We start from the raw sequence: 6,078 nt of genomic DNA on the forward strand, positions 1-6,078 counted from the left end.
CCTTCGCTCGCTGACGATCGCTCAGCTATGTTTCATACTGTAGATAAATCACTTTTTATCAATAAAGTTGTGTGTGTGTGTGTGCAAAGTGGACTAAATACTACGTGACATTACGTCACCTCGAGTTGTGCAACTTCAATGTAAATTTTACCTCACCCTTGGGAAGACATATTTAATTGGCAGCATTGTTTTACTCATTAATAAGTAGTGTGTAGTTTGCAACACTTAACAGTTCAAAGGTACTAATTTTGCGCAGTAATAGTAAGCTGATGTATACGGATGTACGAAAGAGGAAGAGCATGAAAATAAATATTTGTGATTAATAGTAAATAGTGAAGGCCAGAAATGAAACAGATGTAATTGTAGGTAAGATGTATGAAAGTAAGAACAGGTCAGTTATAATACAACGCCGAAAACAGATTCATGTGGGCTTTATCTCGGGCCGCCTATGTGGCAGTTTAGCCAATGCTTCTTTTATGAAAGTAAGGGTCTTGCTAGAAATCTGGTTAAAGGCCGTAAATAAAATTCAAACTTTAAATGGAACTTAGGTAACTCGCAGACAATGGCTGATTTAACAACACGTTTGGTATTTGCCGATGTAATGACTGATTTAAGAACATAATTGATATAGCCTGTGTAGCTAAGTACACAGCGTTTGCGGCTGTCGTTCTAAGGTTTCTGTGTTTGAATCCCAGCCCATGTTAAGAGTTATTTTTCATGGAATTAAACATTGTAAATGAGGTTACCGATTGACACTGGAAAAGATTTATCCCATAAAGGAAGAAAAACCCAAGACAAACACGGGAGGAAGGGATAAAGACGCAGACCTTTTATCCTTAAGCGTTAAAATTTAATTTATTCCCATGTCTTCCTTTAAGTCTTTACTTTTTTCTCATTTTCTTTCCCTTTCCATACTTTTTCGGTATTTGCATCATATATATTATTATTTTCGTTTTCTTTGCCTTAATTCCAATCTCTTAGAACTTAACGTTAATGGAATTTCTGCAGATTTATCTCGTGGTTCTTTCTCTAAGTGATACTCTCAGATCGTAATAGTCATTTCTTCAAGTGGAGGATTATCATGGCATGTTATGTTTTCGGGCATATATTTGCTGTCATGTTAGTTTCCCAACTATCAGGCATACAATGAAACTATTCTGCTACTGGGAAATCATTTCTTATACATCCAACCTCCAGGTTCTAAAGTCTCTGACTGTACAAGGAAAGTTCTATGAGCAAGAATTATTAAAAACTAAACATAAAGATGAGTTTCTTGTTGAAAAATTTTACGAAAAAAGGTAATAAAGTGTATGATAAATGGTTAGAGTTTGATTACGAAAGAAAAGTAATAAAGTGTATGTTAAATGGTTAGAGTTCGATGATTCGCATAATAGTTGGGTAGATAGAGATAATGTTGTAGTGTAGATTAAATATATATTTAATTTTTGTGGATATTACTCGTAAAAGCTTTAGGATAAAAGTTTTTGTAAGATAATGGCTGGAACCATCTTTGATCATTGGTTAGAAAGTAAACCATCAAAAGAATTAATCTAAAGAATCAATCAAAATAATTAATTTCTAGAACCGGTATTCCGGGCGTACAGGTTATTTCATAAAATTTTTACATTTAAAAATGAAATTTATTTTTTATACTTCTATAATAAATAGAATGAATAGATATACTGTAGTACAATTAAGAAAACTATGTAAGGAAAAGGGAATAAAAGGATATTCGCGACTAAGGAAAGCATAATTAATTGACCTCATCAAACATCAAGATGGAAAATTAAAAACCGAGAGTAAAGATGATATTATGAAAGAATGATTAGTAAATTAGATCCTAAATATGTAGAAGAGTATTTTGAAAACCCTATGTGTAGAAATATTGTTAGTGAAGTGCTCAATGAATCAGACATTGAAGCATGGGAATAGATCTCTAGATTAAAGAATACTTCTGAAGACCTTATTTATAACTTTAGAGAAAAACTAAATTGGAGACGCATTTCATATCAACGTCCACTTACACTTTCCTTTGTTAAACGTTTTAATAATTATATAAATTGGGAAGCTATATCCAGTAATATATCTTTAGTTCCTATCACGATATCATAAACAACTATGCTGATAAAATAAGTGGAAAAGAATATGTGAACAATATAAGAATTGTTTAAGGAAATATTCTCACGTTGCACCAATGTTTGTATTACGATATAAAGACAACGTAAGATCACATTAATTGGTCGCAATATAGAACTGAACATGCTGAACGTATGTCTATTGATTTTCTTAATGGGTTTAAAGATTTATTAGACTGGAATGTAGTCTCTACTAAAAGTAGTTTATTTAAGACCTGATTTTAAGAAAAGTTTAAAGACAAACTAAATTGGGATCTGGTTTCAAGATATTACAGATTTAGGGATATGAACTAGCAAACGTCTTAAATAAGTTTAGTGATTTAATAAATTGGAGGCCTATTACAAGTTTGTTGGATGAATCTCTGATTGAGAAATACCAAGATAATGTTATTTGGTCAAATGTTAAATTGCATAAGGGCAAAAAATTTATTTTTAAATACATACATAAATATAAACTTAAACTCGCTAATATACTATTATGATACAAAGTTTTCTAAAGACTTCATAATGAAAATTAAAGACAAAATAGATATATTTAGTTTCTTAAGAAGAAATAAACATTTAAGAAAATCTTTTCAAAAAAAATTAATATTAATACCAAGCGGTTAAGAATCAGTAAAGAGTAAATATGAATGTCGGATTGTCTAAAGAGTCAAAATCTGAAATGTACAAAAACTAGGTGTAATCATATATTTTGTGTTGAATGTATAGTTTACTGGTTAAGAGGAAATTATTCTTACCATATATGTAGAAATGTTTTAAGAAAAAATGATGATCATTATGACAGACAGAAATAATATACTACAAGAATATTATAATGATATAGCCAGAGCATATAGCGATGAGGACGTACGAGAGAAATTACATGATGCAACATATCAATATTTTGAATAAAAGAAAATGAATTAGTTTTTATATTAAATAATTTTTGACTTTGATGAGACATTTTCATTAAAATCCAATTTCTAACATAACAGCTAATAATGATAAGGATAATGAAAGGTTGTATGAATATTATCTGTTGTATTCGTGATAAAGATGGCATCAAATGAAATTGTGAAAATAGAAAACAAGAAGATGAAAGGTTTCAGTTAATATACTGTAAAAGAATTAAGAAAAATATATAAAGAAAGAGTTTTTTTTATATTTCTATAATAAATAGGATGACCAGGTATACTGTAGTAGAATTAAGAAAACTATGTAAGAAAAAGGGAATAAAAGGATATTCTCGACTAAAAAAAGCAGAACTGATTGACCTCATTAAGCAACATGAAAATGAATATAACAGATCACAACTAAAAAAATATTTTCATTTAAAAAAGATATCTTTGAAGAACCGAAACAAAGATTAAATAGAAAGAAAACTTTAAAATTCTTTCCATTTAAAAAGAAATATTTAAAGAATCAAAAGCAAAACCTGAATCACAACCACTTAATGTAAAACTCCAAGATTCAGCATTTAAATCAAGATTACAATAATGGAAATTTAAAACATTATAAAGTACATGATCCTATAAAACAAAATATTATGTCAACAACAAAAATTTTAATAAATAGACTGAATATCACCTTAAAGAAGCATGGTTCGTTAAAGCTTAATATTTTAATAACCTGTCAATATAAGAAAGGAAAAGAAAATCAGAACCTTTACTTTAACGCAATAACAAAGAGACATACCAACCAATCAATATAAAAGTATACATAAATAATGCTAAAGAAGTATTGGAGCAAATGCACCATATAGAGGATCATCCTACATAGAACTACCAGGTGAAATTAAAAAGAAGAAAGCTGCCATTAATGTAAAGAACAAAGATGAAAAATATTTCATATATTCAATTGCTTCTGCATTACATCCGCAACGATCATCAAAATATACGCATCTTTTGCAAACTTGGAAGAAAAACTAAAAGAGATTCATCTTCCAGTAAAACTAAGTGATATCCCAAAAATTGAAAGAAGGCATGATATATCGATTAACTTGAATATATACAACGAGAAATATATGGTGTATACTTTATATTAGGGATGGCCGGATCCGAAGATCCGGATCTGATTGGTTCCGGATCCTTTGGATCCGGATCTCGGATCTGGATCCGGATCTCGGATTTCGGATCTGGATCCGGATCTCGGATTTCGGATCTGGATCCGGATCTCGGATTTCGGATCTGGATCCGGATCTCGGATCTGGGTCCGGATCTCGGATTTCGGATCTGGATCCGGATCTCGGATCTGGGTCCGGATCTCGGATTTCGGATCTGGATCCGGATCTCGGATTTCGGATCTGGATCCGGATCTGGATCCGGATCTCGAATCTCGGATCTGGATTCGGATCTCGGATCTGGGTTCGAAATTCGGATCTGGATCCGAAATCCGGATCTCGGATCTTGATTCTTATCCAAACCCACATCCCATCCAAATTATGATAAACTTGAATATCTAAAATTCGCCGAAAGTAATTACACGAAGTCCTGACAGTGAAGAAGAGAACAGAAAATTAAGACGAATATTGACAAGTCTATTTGTTTCCTTCATTCTACTCTAAAGATCAAATGTTTGGCTTACTTAAGAAAAAAAAAATGATCCGGATGAGAGTTCGAATGTCGAATCTAGTTCCACTCGGTTGCAGGACCGAGATGAATATTTAAAATTCCTCAATGCACATATTTCATTGACAGTTAAGAAAACATAAACAGTTAAGACAAGTATTGACTACTTTTTACGTATATTATCTTGCTCAGTCTGCTCAAAATATCAAATGCATACCCTACAATTAGATTTAATAATTATTTAGTAAATCACAATATGAGCACCGAGAATAAACTATGAATTTTGGTGCCTCTTATCTAGATTTGAAATTTCGGATTCATACATAGAATCAGGCTGAAATATAAATATTTGAGATCTGGAAACCGAAACATGTGCTAGTACCAAGATCGTAGCCGTTTGTACAGTGGCGTATTTACGATTTTGTTTCGGGGGAGGCTTTGCTAACTTTCGGGGGGAGGCTTTGCCTGAAAATGTGAAAATTCTGCAAGATATTTCATATAGTTTACTATAGTAAGTAAGATTTCGGGGGGGGCTTAAGCCCGGAAGCCTCTCCCCTAAATACGCCATTGCGTTTGTACCTAGGTAATGCGAGCGGAAGGCACTTGCACTAATTCCGCATGTAGTTTGAGGAACACGAGAAATTAAAAACAGATAAATATTCTTTATCAGGAGTAAGTCGCGCTTTAACATGACTTTTCATGAGTGTTGTGTTCAAATATGAAAACTGTAATGACAACTTGTTTGAAATAAAAACCTTTTCATTTTTAACAATAAAGTTAGGTACTTTCACATTGGAGAAAAATTAGCAAGGCACATACCACTGATTAGAGTGCTGATTCTTATGGAAGCTTTCACTTGAACCGGAAGATTTCCTCATGTTAGTATCGGATTGCCACAATTCACCTTGCTGAAAGACGTGGTTTATCAGAAGGTCGGACAAGATTCTTTTGAACGTAGCCTGTAGACTGCTTCTAGTCTCAATTATTCCCATATAACAAGACTAGCCATATACATAGTTGGTTCGAAATGTTAAAATATCACTAATTGACCTTAAGGGAATAATCGTGATTTAAATATTCGTAAATCAGAAGAGATGTGAAAGTTAAGCGGTAAAATAAATCCGATAATTCCGGAATAAAGAGATTTATATGCAACCTAATGATAGCAATAAAACTCTTTATGTAACATTTTCAAAGCTAAAATTAACAGTTATCTTCTTGAAGAGGGTTTACGGCAACATAGAATATTACAAATCCAATTATTATAAGTAGTACCTCTGACAGCCCTGCATTTCACATCACCATCGCCCTTCATCCTGACAAGTGGGCAATTCACTTACCCACAATGACTTTTCAGGCGTTCCAGTGACATCAATATCTCAGTTTGGGTTTGG

The sequence above is a fragment of the Thermobia domestica genome, chromosome 3, assembly GCF_964235325.1.
Source record: "Thermobia domestica chromosome 3, izTheDome1.hap1.1, whole genome shotgun sequence".
Taxonomy (NCBI): domain Eukaryota; kingdom Metazoa; phylum Arthropoda; class Insecta; order Zygentoma; family Lepismatidae; genus Thermobia; species Thermobia domestica.